The sequence below is a fragment of the Serinus canaria genome, chromosome 3, assembly GCF_022539315.1.
Source record: "Serinus canaria isolate serCan28SL12 chromosome 3, serCan2020, whole genome shotgun sequence".
NCBI lineage: Eukaryota > Metazoa > Chordata > Aves > Passeriformes > Fringillidae > Serinus > Serinus canaria.
In genome coordinates this window covers 52,033,101-52,056,554 of record NC_066316.1, presented here as the reverse complement: position 1 = coordinate 52,056,554, position 23,454 = coordinate 52,033,101, and the positions used below count along the sequence as shown (strand labels likewise).

The 23,454-nt window shown below is 44.2% G+C and overlaps 1 protein-coding gene across 15 annotated transcripts in view; it reads left to right on the top strand.

Moving 5' to 3' along the window:
* The first annotated feature begins 2,998 nt into the window (after positions 1-2,998).
* HIVEP2 (HIVEP zinc finger 2) overlaps positions 2,999-23,454 on the top strand; it is a 137,047-nt gene continuing 116,591 nt past the window's right edge. For 6 of the 15 annotated variants that reach the window (XM_050973180.1, XM_050973175.1, XM_050973178.1 and 3 more), the window contains exon 1: positions 2,999-3,701. The gene's annotated coding sequence lies outside the window, so the exon portion shown is untranslated. Of the gene's footprint in view, positions 3,702-4,537; positions 4,694-5,431; positions 6,091-7,312; positions 7,416-12,901; positions 12,952-23,454 lie in introns of those variants that run through there. The other 9 variants (XM_050973187.1, XM_050973184.1, XM_050973179.1 and 6 more) reach the window with 5 other exon arrangements.

Below are 23,454 nucleotides of genomic sequence, written 5' to 3'. Positions count from 1 at the left end.
ATCATTGCTGAATATTATCATTGTATGTTGTGTTTGCTGCGAGCTGCAGCTGTGATGGCCAAGGTGCTTTCCAAGCATCAAGAATAATTTATTTTTTGATGAATCTGCAAAATCTATATTTAAATAACAGCTGTAAATCTTACATCTGAGAGCTCCCTTAGTTATCTTCTTTGTTAGAGTGATAGTTTTGTTAAATGCTGTGTGCAAACATAGAAAAAAAAAATCTAGAGGGAAATGATAGGATGGTATGAAGCAAGGACATCATTATTAAGTTATGTTGTTGCCACGAGTAGGCGAGAGAGTGATTCAGATGTCTGATGCCTCTCTGCGGAGTCAGTGGCAGGAGCCTGGGAGGAAAACTACCCCAGCATCCCAGCTGCAGTCCCCTGTGGGCCAGTGCTCCTGCCTCATGCTCCCCGTGGGAGGGCAAAGGGGCATCAGTCAGGGATGAAGGTCAGTCTGTACTCAGTTACACCAACTCCCCTACAACTGTGCACAAAGAGGGAGAGGGCTGAAGGAACCCTGTGAGGATCTTTGTGCCTCTTTGGCTGGGGAGGTCTCCTCCAAGCTAAGGACCCTTGCAGCTGCAAGTTGTGCAGCTTGTCAAAACCTGCTCTGGGGCTGGAGCCAAACAAATTTTGCAGAACAGTGAGGGTCTCTCTCTGAGCACAGGTATAGCTTCACTCTCTCCCCTGGAAGCACCAAAGTGCCAAAGAGTTGTAGCTTCAGCACGTAGCTTGTTGAGCCACAGTGAAGGAAATGGCTGTGGCTCAGATGGTGCAATACCATGAGAATGGGGGAAAGCACACACAGTATAGCTTCTTGAGGTAACCAGTGTAATTGGAAAAAGACCCTTATTTTGAAAGGCATTATGGTGAAGCATTTTTTTACTTTGCTTGGAGACTGATTGTAAAAAAACTCCTATTTTGAACACTGAACCTTGTTGCAGTACCTTCTGTGGGCTGGTCTCTGTGACAGTAAAATGAACTTCTGAAGTCTTGCAAGAGGGAGGAGAGAGGATGACAACGCTGGGCATACACAAAGAAGTCAAAGGTGCTGGTCAGGAGTCTGCAGCCTCCTGGAGGGGAAGATAGTGGCAGCCATCATTTGGATGCAGACATAAATGCTACTGTTGTAGAAAACAGCAGGATGGGAAAACTTCAATTTGAAACAAATCCTAAGCACTCCCATTTCCCATTGACTTATTCTAACATGACATCAAATAAAGATCACAAGCCCAAAGTCAATATGTTTGCTCAGACAGAATAATTCCAGTCAAACAATACTTAGTGTCAGGAATGACAGTATCACTTACAACAAAATCAGGAAAACAAAGACAAACATGCTCATGGACCTAACAAGGAGCAAAACCCTCTTTGTTCAGCCCTCTCAGTATTGGACATGCTTGTACGAGTAAGCCTTATTTGTAAAAGAAGTCATAATTTATAATGAAATTATGAAATTATGGTCACATGATCTTGTGCCTACATAACTTGAGGGAAACCCCAAGAAATCCCAAGACTCTCCTGCACCTTCTGGATTGAGCAAAATGAAGCACTAGGAATCTGACTAAGAGATCACCAAAATTAATATGGGCCAAAGACCACAGCAGCATGAGAAGATTTTTAATAATGGATTCTATGCCCTTTTATGTCCCTGTATTGCCAGCTCTGAGCACTGAATTGTTATTAGTCCCTCAAAGATGCAGGAAGAAGTTAAAATTCTTAGCTACTAAAATTATGAAATAATGGTTTTATTCACTCTGGTATCTACCATAAAAAACATTGTTTTCATGATTTATGTATAAACTTTTTCCTTTTCATCCATGAGACCAATTTTTTTCTTGATTTCAGTCAAAAGAATAATCTCAGATGCCAAGTATGACTTTCGATGTCACCATGACGGTGCTGCGAGTTGGCATCACTTCGAATCAACTTTCAGTAACCTATAGACGCGGCTGAATAGATTCCCCAAAAGAAAATTTGCTCTGAAAAGTAAGTGAAGACCTGCTGTCAAAAACCCAGCGGTCGCCGGTGCCACGGCAAAGCCAAACCAGACGAGGCCAGGCAAGGGACCCCCGCACTGCCTGAGCGGCCGGGAGGGGGAACCAGCCGGTTGAGCTTCACTCTCCGAGCAGCCGTGGCAAATCTCAGGAATACAAACGCTGTTCCCCGGAATCGCGCTCAGGCTTAACTGACTCAAAGACAGTGTGAGCGGCAGGACCCGGGGTGTGTGTCGGTGCCGGACCAGGGCCGGGTCCTGCTTCGGCGAAGGTTCCGAAAACCCGTGGTGGGCTCCCAACCACCGCGGAAGGGCGGTGGGATGTCTCAAGGAAGCACGGGCACCGCCTCGCCCGGCCGGGAGGGTATTTCCCCTGCAGCGCCTCTCTGCCCCGGCGCCGTGGGCTGCTGCGGGAGAGCGACCCCGCCGCCGGCCCCGGCCCGGCCGAACCCCGCCCGGCCGCCCCGGGCGCTGCGGGCTCCCATTGGCCGCGGGCAGCCCCGTGAGAGGCGGCGGGGGTTGCGAGCCCCGTTACCCGGGGCGGCGCGGCGGCCGCCCGCCCTGCCGGCGGCGCGGGTCGCTCGCGGGGCTGGCGCTCCGCTCGGCCGCGGCGCTGGCGGCGAGCGGGTGTTGCAATAAATGCGTATGTCTGCGGCACAGCTCGGGGCGGCGCGGCGGGCTCCCTGCCCTCCGGGGCGGCGGCGAGCCTCGCGGGGCCAGCCCGATGCGCGCCCCTCCTCCGGGGCCACGTGCTGAGGGGTGAGCGAGGGTCGGGGTGCTCCCCGCCCGGGGGAGACCCGGGTTCGGCTGGGCAGCCAGGGCCGACGGCCGGCACGGGGAGCCCCGGCGGTGTATTGTTCTCCTTGACAGATAACGCGATCTCGGCCAGGCTAGAGCGAGGGGGTGGAGGGGCCGGGGGAGGGAGAGAAAGGAAGCGGAGGGAGGGGAGGGGGCAGGAGATCCCGCTCCTCGGAGGAAATTCTCAGGCCGGGAGGACGCGCGGCTTGCGCACGGCAAGTCGGGACTGGCTCTCCTGGGAGTTCCCTCGGCGGGGAGGGGGAGGGGAGAGGCGATCTCCGCCGGCGAGGAGAGGCCGCGGCTTCGCCCTGCGAGGCCCTGCCTCCTCGGTGCGCGCCCTCCCCAGCGCGGAGCTCCCGCGGCTCCCGCCCCGCGCAGCTCCCAGGGCGGGCAGCGCCCAGCACCGCGCCCGGGAGCGCTCCCGCCGCCGCGCGGGGGGACCCGGTGACGTCACGGGCGGCGCGCTCCCCGCGCTCGCTCCGCGCTCGCCGCCCTGTAACTTCTGTTCTGGGAAGTGGTGCCAGGAATAGCCCGGCGGAGCCGCCTGCAGCGCGGAGCGCTCCCTCCCGCCGCGGCCAGGGCGGGCTGCGGCTCCCGGGCCTCCGCCTCTCCCCCGTGCAACACCAGCCCCTCCGCCACTGTCAGGGAGATGGTGATGAGCCTTTCCAAAAAGAGGGAGAGGAATGACCTGCCTTAAGATAAACGCGTGAAGCGGGCGCCCCTTGGCCGCTGGAATATCTCTGTCTGTCTTTATATATAAAGAAGCACCGCGAGCCGCCTCACTCCGGGCGAGCCCTTAGCAAAGGAGCAACACGAGCGCCCGGCGGGATCAGCAGCAGCAGCAACAACAACAACAAGGGCACTGGGAGGGCTTCCCTCCTTCCTCTTCGGTGATTTCCCAGGTGAGCAGCACCGGCTGCTGCGGGCAGCCCCCTCCTCCCTGCCCGCCGCTCATTCCCTGTCACCGGCACCAGCTGACAGCCGCGCCGGGGCGGCGGGGCTCGGGTGCGGGGCGCCGCGGGGCTGGGGTCGGGCCGCGGCAGGCAGGGCGCTCAGCGGAGCGGGGGGGTCTGTGGCCGGCGCTCCGAGTGCCGCCCGGGGCCGCGGGGGTAAATGGAGGGCAAGGCGGCGGGAGGGCGCCGGCGGGGGAAGCCGGCGGGGCTGTAAAACCGCCGGACCGGTAAGTCACCTCTGTGGCCGCGGCTCCGGGCGCTGGCAGGCACCGGCACCGTCCCCGGGGCACCACGGCCGGCGGCCCTTCCCGCTGAGCCGGCGCAGGAGGGGGGACACGGCGGGGACAGGCCTTTGTCGGTGACACGCCGTTAGGAAATGTGGGGAATACCCGGCTTGTAAGTGTATGCAGATGAGGAGAAGGCTGCCTTGCGTAATCCCCTCCTGCGGCGGGGAATGGGCATGGTCACCGACGGGGAGAGGCGCCCGCGGGGGGGCCGACCCGACGGGGCACTCAGCGCGGCCTCCGGCGCCCCGGGAGCGGATGGGGGGGGCACCGAGGCAGGGGGGGCGCCCGGGGCCACCCGGCGCGGCGGAGGGCAGGGCGCCGGAGGTAGCGGAGGGAGAGGACGTGCCCCGGCTGCCAGCGCGTCCCCGCGGGGGTGCCGGACACGGGGGAAGTGCGTGTGTGTGCGGGGACACCCGGCACCGCGCCGGGGTGCGTGTGCGCGCTGCGCCGCGGTGACTGTTCCCTGAAGTGGGTGGGACGTTGGCCCGTTCCGGGAATGTTCCATGACGTGTAAACGCCACAGGAAGGGGGTTAACGAGGGGCTCGGCCGGGGCCGCCGCCGGGTCCCTCCCTTTCTCCCTCCCTCTGTCCCCCCGCCCGCCGGCGGGGCTGCCGCGGGGGCCGGCGGGGGCACGATCCCTTATGTAATGCGGGGTACGTGTGCGGCCGGCGGGGATTATGTAAGCGGCACATCCGCGCCTGTCGCATAGGATATCGCACAGGATACACCACCGCACGCCGGCTCCGCGTCGGGAGGCGGGCAGGGGCGGCGAGCTGCCCCGCCGCGTCCCGGCCGTGTCCCCGCCGTCGGGGTCAAGCGGCGGGGGGGAGGCGGGGGAAAGCCCCGGGTTATCCCGGGTCATGCCCCGCAGCCCGCCCCGACCTTCCTGCCGGGGGCTGGCGCGCCGCACGGCCTTGCCCTCGTGAGAGGGAGCCCGAGGCGGAGGGGAGGGAGGGTGGTGGTGTCCGGGCTCCCGGTGCTGGGTGTCCCCAAGAACTCCGGGCCGCGGGTGGGGAAGCCGGGGGGAGGCCTCGCCGCCCCAGCGCGCCTGGCCCGGGGTCCCGGCCGGCCGCCGGCCAGCACATCTTGTCTCCCTGGGCAGGCGGCCGGGGCTCGCCCCGGGACAACGATAAACCTCCTCAGAGCTTAATTTCCCGGAAAAGGGTTCTGTTTTTCTTATTAGTTGGCACTAATGGTCAACCTTTTTTTTTTTTTTAGTGTTTTTTTTTTTTTTTAATATGATAGTTGCAGAAATGAAACTTCTGAAACACTAAAGAGTTGGGGTTTTTTAGGCAATAATTCTTAAAAACCTTTTTAAAGTAAAGTAATCGAAATACTAATGAGTTTCAGCAGAACTATTTGGCTAAATAGTTTCTCGTCTCATTTTAAAGTGAAGCCTACTTTAATATTAAATCTGTCTGGGTTTGTACATTATTAAATAATTGAGGGGGCACTAAACGTTTTGTGCTGACTTAGTCAAGGGTGTCACTTTTTCTTTATTTTTTTCTTCTAATGAATTTATACTGAGAGCTATTACGAAAGAAGTAAACAAAGTGGTCAGGGTGGCAGAAGGGGGAAGCATTGCTGGCTAGGTCTCTATTTCTCTGCTTCCCGGAGCTGCGGGCGCGTGTTCGTGCAGCTCCCAGCGCAAGGGGGCTCCGGTCATCATCGTCAGGAGTTCTGGGGACACCGGGTAATTGGAGTAATTGCTAGATTAAAGGTACTTCTGGTCTAACGAGGTACAAATTCAGTGGGCCCAGTTTTAAGTTCTGTTGTTGTTGTGGATTACCACTGACTACCAGAGGAATTTGATCTTCAGGTTATCAGGACACGGTGTGGAATCCTCAATATTTTGATAGTAAAGATGATATACAGACATGCTGAAAAAGTGCATCTGTTTTTCAAAGATAGGAGAGTCTCAGCCTGTTGGATTTGCAGCACGTGGACATATTTAGATAGATGCAGTATATCCTGGGGTTTACATTTATTTACACTTGCATGTAAAATCTTTCCTGATCCTTCCACTCAGGAGATATTTCTGAAACTTCAGGTATGGATTATCTGAAACTTTCTCCATTTTTTTTTTTTTTTTGCTTTGTCTCATTTCTCAAAAAGTTAAGTGTTGTAGAATAGGCTGAGAGGGTTTTTTCATGTGAGTTTTAAGTACTGTCATCTGCAAACATATTGAAGATTGCTGTGGTTTTCAGCTGTGCAAAGGCAGTCATGATACAGTTCGAAATCAGTGTGTCATTACTTATGTTGCTCAAACAATCCGCATTTTTAATAGCTTGTATCTGTTTTGTTGATGTTATTTTCCAAAGGCTGTTGGGTATAACAGTTCTGTATGTCCTGACTGGGGTGACTTCTTAAAACTTTACCGCTATGGATTAGGATAGAATCAAGCAGCACTTGTCCCAAAGCACAAATGTAGGGGTCTTTTAATTGTGTATCTAAGTCCAATTGTGTGGCAACAGTGCAGAATGCTTCTTTATAAAGGCAGATTATTAGATTCTCAAGTGACTAGATTGCCTCATATGTGCGATCTGTTTACAAACCTTCTTGTTACTATGAAGACAAAACAGAGAGCCATATGCATTCATGTGGTCCTTGCTGAATAATGGTACATGTGTCTACTTGAGTGTTTGGCAGTATATCATGTTTAGTTTATGTGGTGGCACCCTACAAGGCTATTCTTTTTTGACTTTTAACTATTTCTAATACCATTGGCTGTATTAAGTTGTGTGAGCAAATTTATGACCGTGGTCTGCATGTTTGTAACTAAGCTGAACATTTTTAAAGCAGGACATTTGTTGTTGAGCATTTTGGCAAACTTCTTTGCTTATTCATTTATTTAGGTGCTTTTAAAAAAAGAATCAAGGTGAATTTGATTTAAACAGAAGTGAAAGTAATGAGTACCATTTTGTATGTTCCTCTGCTCATCATTTTTGGTCAACTGCAGGGGCAGTTACTGTTACTGCTTTTGTAGTTTAACCATATTGTGTAAGGTAGTGGGAATATAGGAGCTGTGTGCCTGGCAGAAGTGGTTTACTTAGTGAAATACTGCAATAGTTACCCATCAAAGAGAAAAGGCTTGCTATTTAAGAGTATTCCTGTATACAAGTCATAGTAATGTATAAGTCACAGTAATATGACTTGGATTATGAAATATGACTTACCATCCTTCAAATTTATAATAAGCTGTGGTTGGTTATACTGATAGTTACCTGTACAGCTCAGCAAGTACTACCTGCTTATAGTTTATTCTACCTAAGGATTGCAGGTAAATTGCCAGAGCTGAGTACTGGCTTCCTCTTGTCCCATCATGAATCAGGCCCATGAAAAGTTGGTTCTTCACGTCAGTGGTCTTCACGCAAGGTAAAGAGAAGATGATTTATCCGTTTTACCTCAGATTGTCAGTATGTGGTTTTAAATTATTGGTCCTCCAAGCAGGAGGAATGCATAATTATTATTATTCTTAGAGGTTAAAGGCTTCAGGAAGAGTTAATTGTTAATACTTTTGGGAGTTGAACAGGAGTGTTGAGTGCAGAGGCTGCATACCTTTGTTATTTGAAAAAGGTCTGAAAAGTTATGAGGAAACTGCTTTAAAAATTCTTTTTTTTAAAAGAGGAAGGGTTATTTTCTCAAGATTTCTTAAACAGCATCTCTGCAGTAGTACGCTACAGATTAAATATTTTTTAAGTTATTTGGCTTTCTTCTGTAGTTTAACCAGAGATTTTGTTTGAGATTTTTTTGTTTGCTTGGGTGTTTTGGTATTTGGTTTTTTCTTTTATTTTTTTTCCCTTCAATAGAATATCTAGCAGTTGCTAAAAAAGTGAAGAAACAGCAAGGGGAAGTGTAAGCTAGATGGAAAATAGAGAATGGTATTTTTCACACATTCAGACAGTAATTTGGGATGCTACATTTAAATAAAGCAGCACAGAATTATGATAGAACAATGAAAGTTTCAAGCTGGTTGTGCCATTCTGATACGAAATAGCAGCTTTGTACAGCCTTGTTTCTCTTCTGGGTACTTAAAAATTTTTGTAAGACTTTGCAACGACTCCCCTATTTCAGCAGGAAATATTAAAAAGCAGTTCATTGCAGCCATATTTTTAATTCTCAAGTGAAATTGGGACTTGTGGAAATGCTGGTCTGACAGCCTGAGAGAAAAAATCCACTGTAAATCGAAATGTTAGAAGTCTTTCATGACAACCAAGTAGCAAGCCCCTGTTTAGACTTCAAGAAATCATTAGTGAAATTAAAGACTATATTAATGTCTGGAAACATCTGGGGTTTTTAATTTTTTTTTCTTTTTACTAAAATAGAAGTGGGAGGTATCATGGACGTCTTATTTCACCATTCTGCTTTGTTCATGAATTAAACGATTGGCTTTAGCCTCCCTACTCATTTGTCGTAGGTTGTCCCCAGTAAGCTTTGTCCCTGAGAACTCTTTCCCAAAGCTATGAGCCTGGAATAAGTGCAGGAGGATATAGACAGGGGGAACAATCTTATATAGTATTTCAAAATCCCCAGTGTAGAATAAGACATTAAAGTACCATATGCAGTTTTGGCTGTCAGGAATCGCTTGCCTTTTTTTATTGTCTTGTGATTAAATTCTTGCCATCATTGATATGGTCTAAACATAAAAGCTTTTTCTTGCTCTGAGGAAGTATTGTGGATTTGGGGTGCTTGTTTTCATTTGTCTTCCAGGCACATTCTGTACATCTGGAAGATGGTCACTCTGTTCTCTGTATGCCAGGGTAACAGCAGTGGGGTGTGGACCCCTCTGGTTTTGGTTACAGTATTGCTTATGTTTCTGTATTTCCTTGTTCTGCCCTGGATGTGTCTCTTTTACTGTTTTTTGAACCTGGATATTGCCTTTTACTTGAATAAGCAAAAACCTGTGCATGCTTTTTCCCCCCTTCACTTTCTCTGGGTGGGAGTCTCAGGGCATACCTTCCCAAAAGTGTACCACTGGAGTGGTTTTCTGACAGTAATGCAGGGCATAAACATGGATTTAATTATCTGATGTAAATTCCCCTGGTACATGGTGATACTGATATGTCCAGTTTGTATAGTGATCATGTCCCCTTTTTCTGAGTTTGTTGATGCACATTCTATTGCTGTCAGTGTAAACTTGGTCTCAGCAGAAAAGTTCCTTCTAAGTATGACATGGTAACCACAAGTCATGTAATAATGTAGTAAGTAATGAGTTTATGGCCACTTGATGTACACATGGGTTTGTTTTGTTGCACCTCAATTTGTGTTTTACAGAAAATTATTTTCTTGTTTTTCTGTTTGTTTTTTTTTTTTCCTATTAGTTGGTAGTTCTGCCCTAATACACTTACAGAGCCTGAAAAATACAACTCATGTACAAGAAATTTGATCCTGCACACCCAAAAAAAGAATAGTAAAGAATACATCTGTTCTTAAATGTGGAAGTTCACTTAATTTCAACTAAAGTAACTCATAATAAACTGCTGCAGCTCTTGCTAAAATCTTTGATTTATGAAAGTTGCAAAAAAGGCGGGGAAAAGAATGTACAGTGTTTTTTGAAAGGCTTAGCTTAATTGCTGTTGCGTCATACAGGAGAAATTCAAGGTTTGACTGCTACAGAAAGTTTCTCTTTCAGGTAGTAGCTTATTGGAGATTTCATACAAAGAAAAGCAGTTAGGTAATTTGCATGTATAGTTCAGTTTAATAGAACAGTGAAAACTAGAGGAGGGAACGGGAATTGAAATTACAGTGTCAGGTGACATTTTAAAAGTAATGCAATAAAGTAGAGTTTGACACTCTTCATAAGAAAATACTCAAAAAAAAAAAAAGGAAGGGGAAAAGTTCCAAGTTGTTTTCTGTAATTTACGGTGAAGTTTAGACTTTTGTGGCTACAGAGAGTAGTATTGCTAAAGAAATGTAAAAAGCTGAAAGAAAGTTCTAACTGCACAGTGTAAGATATAGAACATCAGAGAATTTTGTTGAAATAATATTATTTATTGAGCAGGTTTTCCATAGACCAACATCTGTGCTTAGCAGAAAGGAGCTCTAAGTTTAAAAAATCTAATGGCACAGGATCAGGGTTATCAAAATTAGTCTTATTAGACAGTGGGGTTTTGTTACATGTTGGTGTGGTTTTTTTTTTTGTTGTTTTTGTTTATTTTAGTAAGATAAAAGTCCCAGTTCTCTGTATTTATGTATTTTGTGTTTGTGGCTTGCATTAAAACAAAACATGTGTAGTGTGTCAAGAAAGAATAGTATGAAATAATAACAGAGGTTACCCTTCCTTGACAACAAGACGTGACACTATTTAGTTAGAGCAAAAACTATTCAGTTTAGACCAAAGTCAGTATTCAGCAGAGGCGTAAGTTGCTGGCATCTATTGCCAGTCTCACAGGTCAGTGTAGTTCATTTTGTGTGTAGCACGCTTATAAAAGTTCTAGAAGTGTGTGGAGTTTTATGTTGCTTGTCTCTCAAAGACAGCTAAAATAAATAGTTCAGTTAGCTGAAAAATAGTATCCTTATTTGCTCTTAACTGTTGTCAATTTTTCTGAGGACTGGATGTGATTTTCTTTCTTCCTGCACAAACCTTAGCAGTGGAAGAGACGCCCTAGAGCATCGTGCAGGCCCGTGGTTCACTGACACCTCTGCGCGCTGACAGTGTTAGCTGAGTCCTGTGTGGCACCTGTGAAACACTGATTCATCTTGAGAGCTGAACTTCTAAAACTGCTTTGTTAATGTTTTAGAAAAGAAAATCAAGTACAATTCATGGTCTTCTGTAACAATAGAAATGGACAATTTTTTACTTTTTCCCATTTAAAATCAGTTATGTTTATGAATTCAATTTCTGAAACTGTTTATGAAAAGCCTTTTAAGTGCATTTGTCTGAAGTAAAATAGTTCTTTAGTAAAAAAGGCATTTATCTTTGGCAGGACATTCATAGACTCCTACAGCCAAATTCCCCGTCCTGTGTAACTCAATAAAAGTTTCTACAGTTTGGTAAAAATTGGATTAAACTATCAACTATGAGACTATAAAGTTGGACATCTTCCTGCTGTCTTGATATGATAATCTGTTTTGATCACCAGGTGTGGCTGTAATACTAGGCTCTTTGAGTAAAGAGATTTTTCTTTAAAATCTCTTCAAAGCTATGTGAATTTAATTTCTTCCAACATTCTTAGTAAATTTGTGTCAAACAAAACTTGCAATCTGTTCCATCATTTTATGCTTGGTCCTGCAATAGTAGCAAAATCGCTTTAAAAGTTAGTGAATATTTTCACAGAGCTGCTTGGCTAGAATATTTGATTTCTTAAGGTTTAAATAATGGATAAGCTACATGTATTTAATTTGTGAGGTACAGTTGAATTTTGATACAGGCTTAGCAAGATGTTACTGATACATCTGAAGAAATTTGTGGTAAGTGTAAGGGTAGGAGTCATTTATATAATACGCTTAGGAGGAAATGATGTTAGTGAAATACAAACTGACAGAAAGGTATTTGTCTAGAGTGATACCAAATGCAGTGTTGCTACCTCTGCAGTTGGTTTTTATGGTGGAAAATGTTGGGATCAAAAGGACAGTGAAGTTGGTTCTGTCATGTTTGATATATAATATATTTTTAATCTCTGATTTACCTGATTACTAATTAAATACACAAATTGTGCTCATCTTTGACCTAATTTATTGTAGTGAGTAATGTTAATTATTGGTGAAGGATTTTAGAGTCAGGCATGCATTAGTAAAACTACTACATGATTTGGAGTAATTAGTAGAGCAATTTTGAGTCAGCTATTTTTTTTCTAAACAAGTAAGGTTGTAAATTGGAGCTGATATTCAGTAGTATGACAGCACCTTTATTTGGTCTGACAGGACTTTGGTCCTGTCAGAGGCAAAAGGATGACATACAATATGTTCATTTTCTCTGCTTTGTTTTTTAGCTCAGCTCATATAGTTGTTCAGTGATTCTATTAAATTAGTGATCTCTTAATGGAAAAAAAAGCAACCACTCTGTTTATTACCTATGAACAGGCTTGAAGGAGAGGTGAGAAAGTAATGGAGAAGGGAATCGAAATGTCAGGTCTTCCAAATTTTTCTTTTGGAGCAAGGACAGGATGTGTTTACATGTCACCTTGGAAATGCTTGTTTTGTTTCTGGGTTGTACAGATTTCCTCATGCAAGGCTGACAGACCCAAAGCCTCCATGGTGGGAGGCTGGACTGGACACATTCACTTGTAAAAGATGAGTGTACAGGAAGAACCTTTGCTTTAGTTTTGGTGTATGTCCTCTGTGTGATGCTTTATAGTGGTGTGTTTGGGGTCTTGGCTCATTCTTCTGTAGGAGCAGTGAAGTAGCTTGCAGTAGATGTACCCTGACTTCCCTTCCCCTGCTCCCCAGATCAGCCTGTGCATGGCAGGAAAGAGAAACACACATGGGACGATGGAGTTCCTTTATGCACACCTCTTCAAGACTTCAGTGTAGCTTATTTTCCACAAATGGAGGGAATATGAGAGAAACCTTTTAATTTTCTTTCTCACTCACTTCCTTATTAATTATAGAAGAAAACAGGGGTGTTAAATACACAGTTTTGGATGTATGCTGGTTGAGGATGAGGCTTTGAGGGAAGATCAGTAAGATGGGGATGGGAGGTTTGATTGTGATTGGCAGGATTATAATTGCCTACTGGAAGTTATTTTTAGCAGGTCAAGTGTCCCTCTAACCTACAGAATTTTAGTAATACAGTTTTTAGAATCCCTGTCCCTTCTCTAGTCATACAGGCATGTGTTGCTGAGTAACTAAGATCCTATGGAAGGCACATTCAAGGACACAGTGGTAACATCCTCTAACTTCCAACTTTGACGTCTCCACAGGTAGCTTGCACACAGAATATGAAGCTTCTTATCTCGCTCAGTGCTTGAAGGTATTTGTTTTTACATTTGCTTATGCATGGTTTTGATTTAATTTCTTTGCAGTATCATTTAATCCCTATAGTTCAACCCACTTAACTAGCAAGCAGGGGAATAAATGAAATCAATTTTGATTTTCTTTTTCTCAGTCAAGTGGGTTGTCTGGTGAGCCAAAAGTGTAATAAATACATTTGATGGCTGTTTACAGATTCACACACTAAAAAACAGCCATGTCTCAATTTTCTTGCCTAATTCAGTGTCACATGCAGGTGATGGGATTATACTTGTCTTTTTATCTCAGCCAAAAATGCCCTTTTTTTTGGCTCCTGCTTTGATGATTTCCCATAAAAATGAGCATATTACAGCAGAAAAGGGAGAGGGTTTGCCACATTGTGTGAAGAAATATTTAAGAATGCATGTCTAAGTATATACATCTAGGCTCATGTACATATATGCGATCATAGCTTTTACCTCTAGTCATGTCCTGTCTCCTTCATAGACCAGTATAACTGGAATAATTTCATGAGAGCTCATGCTTGGACATCTGGCTTGTTTGTCACTGGGAGGAAGATTTCTCCTGGATTCCATGTAGGTTCAACTTCTGCTGTTGGTTGACTATCAAAGAAAATATTTAAAATAAATAAATTTATTTGAATTATTAATGTATGACTGTTAGCATTTATTTCACAAATGTCTATACAGATGCATATACACAGCCACATTTTGTTGAAAGGTGAAAAATATTAATTGTTCTCAGTGAGGAACTTCGGTGGTCTCACTTGGGTGAGTGTGTATCAGAGTCAGTCTGCCCAGGGTATCTTTCTAAAGTGTTATCCACTGTTCCTGTGCCAGGGGGATGCAGCAGGATCAGTAAGTGAGCATGGCCCCATTTAGCTGCCAGTGACTGATTCAGCCTAGGCCATGTTTTGTTGGACCCCATAAAGATGTTTGCCTTTAAGCCGAAGCACTTTGAATTCCTTTTACATCCTCATGTTTCTGAAGGACATAGTCACACAACACTCTGCTCAGAAGATGGAAGGGTCATTCCCAGGCCCTGTCATCAGTGGTGCCTTAGCACACTTTCCTTGAGTGGGGTGCTCTCTGAGCTTTGCTGCTCTGGTGGGACGCCCACCTCCCCTCTGCGGCTGAGCTGGTGCTGCCAGCTCTCTCGGTGCTAGGAAAGTGACCAGAAAGTCAATCCATGAGCAGACTAACCATGCAAATAGATGGTGGAAATCAAAGCTGTCCTAAAAAGCATCGTGCCCACACGGATCTTGTTGCTGGAGTTTCACTTTCTCTGGAGCCAACACAAAACCGTCTTGCCCTCATCTCACAGTTTTCTAATTAGTGCCCCATATCTGAGAAGATGACACCATGTGAACTGCCTCATTTCTTGTGAATATAATGAAAATTCTGTCATTTGGGATTGTGTCCTGACCAATAAAAGTGCAGAATGGGAAGTTATTGATTTTGATTTTTTTTCATGAGGCCAGGATTTTGCCATCAGCTGTAGATAGGACTTGTACTGCTGAAATAGTGCTCCTCGTGACTGCCCCAGCCTATAAATGGAATCCTTCAGCATGCAAGGTTTGCTTTTCATTGAGTATAGTAACACCAGGTGAGGCTGTTGGAAAAACTGTCTGCATGGAATCAGCCTCTGGATACTTCAGGCAGAGAAGACCTACAGCGAAAGTCACTCTCAACTGAAATGATCTTTTCATTGCCAGATGGTATAAGGTATTTTAGAAAAAAAATTATGCATTATATACCCCAAGGTGCTTTCATTGTGATTTGAATATAAAGTACATGAAGTTGGAGGTGAAAGTGTTGCAACTGACTGTTTTAGAGCAGTAGTTTTAGCTTTTTTTGGTTATTTGTACTTATAACCCAGCTGAAAAAGAAACTTGCTTGGAGCCAAGGCTGTATCTTGTCCTGTGTGCTTCTCTCCCCAGTGAAATCCCATTATTTGGTTTTGAAATGATTAAGATGTGAGAAGCTTGCATTTTATTTTTTTTTTCAATGAGGTCTGATGCCTGCTTATTTCAAGTGGCATAATTTCAAAGGTTTTTTGGTGGGGCTTTTTTTTTTTTTTTTGTCTGTTTCTGGTATGGTTCAGCGTAAAAAGAAAGATAAAGCAATCTATACAAAAGGTTTGCATGGTTCTATTGTAATGTTTCATTTTGGTGTATTTCATAATGTTTCATTTTGGTGTATTTCACCTGCCCTATGTATCTACTTATCCATCTGTAGCCCAGTAGCACCAAAGTGAATTAGGTTATCCTTGATAATGGAGTTTTTCTTTGCAGTTCCCCATACTTGGATGGAATTTAAAATAAAATCTTGCACATCATCTGATGGGTGGATTAGAGGGGAGATGAGCTTTTTTATTTTTTTTTTAAACAGTATAAACAAAATAAAAAAGGAAGAGGAGAAAAGCCTAGTTCAATGAAAGCTTATGACATGGTTCTAGAATGTATAACCCTGGGCAAAAAGGGCCAGTTATTGGAGTAGTTCTTGAGTAACCTAATTGTTTGATAAGGATCCTTGCCTGTTTAAGTTGTTGGTTGTTGGAAATACTCCATTTCTAAATTTGTGCCTTATTGCATACCCTAAGGTATGTGTACAACCCACTGTAATTGCACAGTTTATTATTTTATTAATGAGAGCTGTGATAATGTGCTGGCTCACAAATTCCCTCCAGTCTGGGTAGGGTCTCCTAATTGCCCAGGGTTCTGTGATTCCATCGTTTGTTCTGGGGTTGGTGACAGGGAACACAAGCAGATTCTCTGTAAGCATGGTTTACAAAACTCAGACCTTGCCCTAAAGCCTGTGTTTGGTGTGATAATGCAACCAAAGTCTGGAAAGGCCGGATACGTTTTTTAGCACACACATCATGAATAACAATAGAAGCGGCAGAAGGAAATTCTTGCTACATAATCCTGAGTACCTGAGACTTTGCCAGCTGGAAGGAGAGGGCTGCACACCTTACTTGGCCTTCTTAACCATAACAGAGCACCCCTTAGCACTTCTTTGATCTGGGTCTCTCCTGCCTGCCTCCTTGCCCAAGTGGCTGGAAGACGCACGCTTTATTTGCTGTAAGGCACACAACAGTGAGCAAGCACCTGGCATGCAGCAGCAGCTCCAGCTTTTCCTGTGCCTCAGGGGCAGCAGGCCTACTAGGGTGCCTGTTCCCATGTTCTGGAAGCTATTTCTGTTTGCTGATCCTAGATCCACGGTACAAGAGAAGGGAGCAGCAGCAGTGGAGGTGTGGTCTGTGGATCTGTGGAGTAGACGGGGAAATCTAGTTTACTGTGTCTGTAACTCTGGAGACAAAACTTTCCCGTAAAAAACTCATAGCAAAACACCACATCCTCAAACAGCCAGTGCTTGCTCCGCAGCACGGCCCAGCTTTCCTGGCACGCTGTGAACCTCTGACCCTGGGGTTGCTCCATCTGGGGAGCTCTCTGAGGACCTTGTGGCAGCTCGGGTAACCCCAGCCCACAGCACGGGGGGATGGCGATTCCCACCGAGCGGATCACAGGCTACCTCCTTACTGTGGTGGCTGGTACAGTGCTCCACAGCTTCTGAAACTGCTCATTACAGAACTTGGCTTTTCTACAAGGGCTTTTCTTAGCTGTAGCCCCTGTGGCTTGATGCAGCATGCTTTTCTGGAGGAACAGATGGTATATTGCGTAGAAAGTTACTGTATTTTTGTATCGCTGGTTTGTATTTATTTATATTGCTCTTCATCTTCCTCTCTTTTTTTTAAGGTGTGCATATAGGCCAAGTGCAGTACTTGGAATCAGTATGAGGTTTGCCTTGGGTATATTCAACTTTATATTTGTGTAGGAGTGCAGTGTTTTACACTGAGTAGGGTGTGCTCTCTGCAGTTTTAGGGAATGGAGTTTCATCGTTTGGATTGGAACTAGTTCAAAATAACTCAAGGGGAAAAAAGCATTTTCCCCTTAGAAGTAAGAAGACCTTCAAAAGAAAAAGTCAATATCTTCTTAAACAAGTTTTGTGCTTACTGAGGTGCAGTTTACTTTTTTTAGTCAGTAGATGTGTTTTCTGTATCTAATCTTTGGTTTTTTAATTGATATCATCTGGTCAATTTGAGTGAAAATGCTATTCCCATAAGAAAAATGTTTATTCTAAATATTATTGTTGCCTAGGATCTTGTTGAATTAATGGAATACAGAAGCAGTCAAGTTGATTTGATGTTTTTAAGTTTTTTAAAGTGTTTTCTCTTTGTTTCCATGAAGGCAGTTAAATAAGTATTTTAGCAATTGATTGTGGTTTCTGGAAATTAGGTTACTTATTGTTGAAAACTTCAGGTTCCTAAATGCGGGTTTCAGATCTGCTTTGTCTTGATTAGACATATGAAATAAAATATGAATACTTGATACAACAAACTGAGGGCTTGCCTTTTCCCCCACTTAGCCTCCAGGACTTGATGTGTTTTGCCCAAAGAATCTCCATAAGCCATTAATTATAAAAGATAGTTACAATCACAGGGTTTTGGTACCACTTAGCTAAATCACTTTATATATAAACTTCGAATGTGACTATAGATATAATTATATATTTAGATGTCTACATATTGTTTTGTATCTATACACTCACATGTGCACAAGTGTTTATGTAAATGTGTATAGAGACACCACAGACACAAATACACTCCCACACTTTGTCTCTACAGACACTCACACACATCTACCCTATATGGGATCATCCCATTTCAAGTTTAATGTTTTCATCCTAAACCAAATCCTTGCCATATAATTGGAATGTTCCTTTTGGCAATGTAGCATTTTCCCAGTAGCTTCTGAATGGGAGGGAGGCTGCTCGTCCCTGTGCCTGAAGACTCCCTCAGGTACCTGGCATGAGAGACCAGTGCTGGTGGCAGTGTCCTCCTGGGGCAGGAGAGCATGGCATGGGGCAGCTGAGTGCAGTAAATGAGGAGACAAAATGGTGGGGAATACTTTGGGAATTTCTAGTTGCTGCCACTGTGTTGGTGGTTGGATAGTGCCCTTCAGCAATGGGCAGACTCTCCTGCATTCTGTACTGCTTATTTAGGCTGAACACCAGGTTCACAGTGAAAAATAATCCCTCCCTGCCCCCATTTCTGTATTTTGCCACACATATTTTGAAGATAAATAATGACCTGCTATCAGGTATTTTGGCAGCTTGGACTTTGTCATCTTTGCCTTGTTTTCATTATAAAATTGGTGCAGGATACTTTAATTATCTGCTTGTAGGATCGTTTGAGAGAATTCACTTCGTGATGTGACAATTCAACAACAAAAAAATTCAAGATAATGGCTTTTTCACTTGCACTTCTCTTAAAATGGAAGTGAAAGAATTAGAAAAACCTTGTACATAATTTGAATTCCTAAGTGATACACTATAGTGGCTTTGTTAGAAGTTGTACGGATGGGCTGTAAAGAGTGAAAGTGTAACTGAGTTTGTGGGGATCACTAAAGGTGTTAGATACTTTGTAAGTAGACAGCTTTAAGAGTGGTTTTCCAGATGTATTTGTACCTACCACAACCAATACCTGCTCTGGAGTGAAAAGGTAAGTGTTTTCATCAGCGTAGCTAGGGCACTGCTAGTGGGATCAGGTCACAGTTTGCATCTGTCTCTTTGCTGTAAGCTTCAACCATTTCATGAATAAAACCCAATACAACACATACAGCTCTTTTAAAAACATTAGGGTCGTATTTGGATATTGCAGAGACCATATTCCACTTTTTTCACCTCAAACCATGGCAGAGATGGCTTAATACTCTTTGTATACTAATGGGACAGTAAGATGTAATTACATGAAAGTTAACTCTCAGGACATGGATGGGTGTGTGAATCCACTGCTGTTCCTTGTTATATTCTGTGTTCTTTAGCAGACCCTCTGTTGCAACAGGCAGCCGTAGATGTGTGGCAGAAACCTGTTGTGATACGGTGTGGTGGTGCCTGGTGGTTACACAGCATGGCCCCGTGCTGCTGCTGTGCCCTGCACCAGCTGTCTCAGTATGGTCAGAAGTACAAATTGTTGGTGCATTTCCTTCATTCTTGGACGTGAGTCTAAAAATAGTTGGCCAAGTTTGTTCTGAGTGAATGCGGTACCAAGTGGTTGGATTTCAGAAAGTCGAATGGCTTTTATATGTGGTGTTTAGGATGCTGTGCCCAGTGGAAACTTTCTTACAGTACTTCTGAAGGTTCACTCCCTTTGTCCTTGTCTCGGGAGATTGTCACTACTTGCACCCACTGCTCTGTATAATATGGGCTGGATTCTGTTCCAGCAACCACAGTTTTATGGGTGAGATTCTGATCACTTTGCTCTGACTGGGCTAATCCAAACTGTCTTCACTGCCTGTGTACTGCAAATCATTGTCAACACCAAAGACTAATTTCTCTGCTTATTTTTTTATATTGAAAAGAGTCCTGATTTTTAGTGCCAGATTGACAACCTTCAGGATTAGGTTTTCAAGTTAGTGTCAGAACAAGAAGTAGTAGTACCTGGCAATGAATCCTAGAGATAAGTTACTTTTGAAAAATTTAACTTTAAAGGAAAGAGTAGAAAACAACCAAACCAGCTTGTATCCTTGTAGAATAATGTGTTTGAAAATATATCCAAAATGTTTAGTAAAATACTATATCTGACCTTATTTTAGTAAAATGATCAGTTTTGGTTAGCTAGTGACAGTCCTTATGTCCCATGAAAGACACAGTATATCCAAGATGTACTGGTGATTGCCTAGTTTCAGCTCTATTATGCTGAATTACTAGGGCTGAAAACTGACTTCACTTCCCAGTGCGACCACAGGGTGGTTATTGCAGAAATAAGGCAAAAATACTCTCTTCAGCTAGTGATGATGGTGTGAGAATTCAGAAGAGCATTTTCCAAACTCCTTGTAAGCTTTTTCACTGAGGTTTGTTAAGTACCTCTATTTGAAAAACAACTTCTATCAAGTGGAGCCCTGCTACCCAATCTGTCACACTCGATGTATGCTGGGACACGCTTGTTGGGGGATGACTGCATTTATCACTGTGTTTTAAGTCGTTGTTCAGAGACTGTCAAAAATGGGTCTAGAATATGTCTCATGAGTGAGAGTGTACTGTAAGCCTGTGCATCCCTCTGCCCCAGGAGAGGATCAGCTATAACCAAAGCATTTCCTACAGGTAGTTGTTCAGACTGCACTTTAATGCTTCCAGTGGTTGGTGGAGACTCTGAAACCTCCTGGAATTCTGACAAGAATCTCGTTTGGATTCTTGTCAATGCTTTCCATTTCAAAAGTCTTTCTAATATTTAGCTTAAGAAGGCAGTAATGGTGGGTAGGACTGCAATCCAGATTCCCCCTGTGCTTGCCAGCTCTACTGATTTTCTTAGATTTAGATGGACAGCCTGGCTGACAATCAGTTACCAAATCTTGGACATCCACATGCCACTGTCCAACTCCTGCATCCTCACTGTTTTCCTTAAGGTGGGACCTTACCTGCTTCAGAAAGACAGAGGCAAATTTGAAAAGAAGCCTCTGTATTCACTCTGCCAGGATGCTGGCCATATCTGTCAAGGGAATCTGGGAGTTTTACCCACTAGTGCTCTGATGGATTTACAAAACATGTTTTACTTCATGGGATCCAAAGCAACGTAAGACTTGATTTCCAGATGCTTACAAAAGTATGGGCTGCAGAAAAAAGCTTAGTACATTTTGATACTGTAGTAATATTTCATTCTACTTCTCTATTGCAGTAATATTCAATCTAACAAGCTGTACAAGAAAAACAAGAGCAGCACGGCTCCTGAGCAAATATTGTTTCTAGTCACATACGATACTTTGCAGCTGACTGCTTAGCTGTTTTGCTATGCAAGTGCAGAGAACACTGTTAGCAATAAAGCCACTGCTGGTTTCTCCTCCCAAACCTCCCTCCTTGCAGTGCATTGGAAATGACTGAACTTTGGCCCTCAATCTGCTGACACCCTGAGGGAGTGTAAGTGTAATGACGTCTTTGCTTGTTTCAGCTGCACAACAGGAAACGCTCGTGGCCTCCCCTTCTTCCTGCTCTGAGAAAGTGCTGCTGCCTTTTTTTTTTTTTTCTCTTCTTCTTCTTCTTCTTCTTTTTTTTCCCCCCCTCCCTTCCCCTGCAGTCGAATGGGCTGAGACCTAGTTTCAGGTCTGGGCTTGGCAGCCAGCTGGTGCTCGCACAGGCCCCCGCTGCTGCTGCCTCCTCCCCGGGGCAGCCAGTCACCTCCCCATTGCTCTGCTGGGGAGGTGATGCCAGAAATATGAGCTTTGCAATTTTCTTTTTATTTTTCCTTTTGTTTTACCTCCTGGAGAAATGACTGAGAAGAGAATACAGTTATGTGGCAATGGCTTGCTCCACAGAGCATGTCACTGGACACAGCTGAGCTGCAAAGACCAGGATGGTCAGGTGATTTGCCTTGGGGAGACCATAGCACTGCCTTAATGCAGAGGACACACTGTCAGGTGGGCATTGAGGGATCCTGGAATGTGGTCCCAATAGTGCTGAATAATGCTGAATATACTGGGCCTGAACAGATTTCTATGCCTTGCTGCAGTACGGAGGCTGGCTTCTTGCAGAGCATTGACAGGAAGCCTGTTTAACCCTCTCGGGCTGCTGCCTTTACACTTCATAACCAAAGCCAGGATATGACTAAAAAGGGTTATTTGCAAAACACAAGCATTTTGCTGCTAACTCAGGGAGGAGGATTTTATCTCAGCATAGTCATCCAGAACATTAAAGCAATACAGCATTTTTGTGATTGAAATGGACTGATTTAGTATTCAGCTGTTATTCTCTGATGACTGGGGAGGGACGTGGATCACTTTTAAAAACTAAAACACACATGCACTAGGGAGTTTGCACATAGTGGCATGAGAAGTGGCACTGAGTAGCCTAGAGTACAGGATCCTGAATTTGAAAGATTTAATTAACTTTGAATGTAAACAGTGCTGGTGCAGCGGCTTATTCATTTGTTTAAAGTTGCATAGGCATATTATTTAAGGAGCAGCTTTTGTCTGGGTTCTGTAATAAGCGACTTCTGGATTTACCTCATTAATCTTTCGTACTACCTAGCTGCATAACTGTTGTTTTTAACAAGCTGGAGTTATGTAACATGAATCATGCCTGGCGAGATGCTGGCTAGCAGCAAAAAGCAAGATAGGCAAAGAAGTAACGGCACTCAACCTTTTGCAGAATAGGTTGTGGCTCACTTTTGAGATGACAGGCTGTGTGTTGGTACTCCCAGCTGTACAGACAAGGTCCAGCTGTTCATTAGGAGGATGTGTCTTGAAACACAGTCTTGGGATGGGAATGTTTAACAGACAGAAGAGTGAATTTGCTCAAGCATGCACAGTTTTTGGAGGGTTTTGTATATGTGCACAAAAAATTCCCCCCACCCCACCCCCCACCTTCTTTTTCCTCTGGGGTGAAAAATGGGAAAATTCCCTTAAATGGGCCTGATTTCACACAGAAAAATATCTTGATGAGCTGTGATTGTCCCTGTAAAGTGTTATATAAATCTTTCTCCTTCCTTTTTTTAATAGGCCGTTATAGTATCATTAGGCATGTATGCAGCGCAACAGTTCCTCTGTCTCAAGAGATTTTACAACCAGTTTATAGAAAGGAGAGGCAAGTGATTATATGAATGCATTAGAATAAAAGCAATTGATTTTAAGCTAATTTTTCCTTTAATAATATTTCCTCGACAATTTTCTCTGCTGTTACTTCGGCTTGATCTTCAAAGCCATGCTGAGTTGTTAAGCCTGGGATGACTTCTTGCTTTAGTGGCACGTATACAGATGTTAAATAATAATGTCAGAAGATAAAGGTGCAAGAATATCTTTAGGTAAGGATTAGGAATAGTGACTATTTTGGAAAGGAATGCTTTAGTGCTCCTGAATTCCCTTTCAAACTGTCCTGCTCTCCCTCATTTTGACCAAATAATTATATATTTTTCCTTTTTTTTATCTATAAATGAAACATCTGTAAACTGTGGCATAGGGTTATAAACTCCTGTACTTTTAAACTTTATTGTTGTTAACAACAGATGGCCAAAAATGAGTGCTGATACCGATGGTCTCCTGCGCTGCCATGTGTACATGAGCACAGTGGCTGATGGCGCCTTGGCACAGGTGGCAGCTGAGATGTTACAGTGACAAGCAGCCTCTGTAAGCCGCTGCTGTAGCCAGCACCAGTGCTGATAACCTCAGCCCAGAGACAGGGGATGAACAAGCACAGACGGAAATGAGAATTTTCTCACACTGGAGGCCATCCAGGTCATGGCCAAGGGATGTCGAAAAGGCACTATAAGGAAGTGAACCACGTTGCTCTTGGTATGTCCTTATTTTCCAAACAAATGAAGGATTTCTCTTGGACTGTCAGTACAACATCCTTCAGAAGAAACTTGCTTTTTTTATGAAAACTTAAAAATCAGTCTACTGGAGAATTTTCATTTATTGTACTGAATCGACTTAGTTTTGTATAGTCACGTTTCTGTT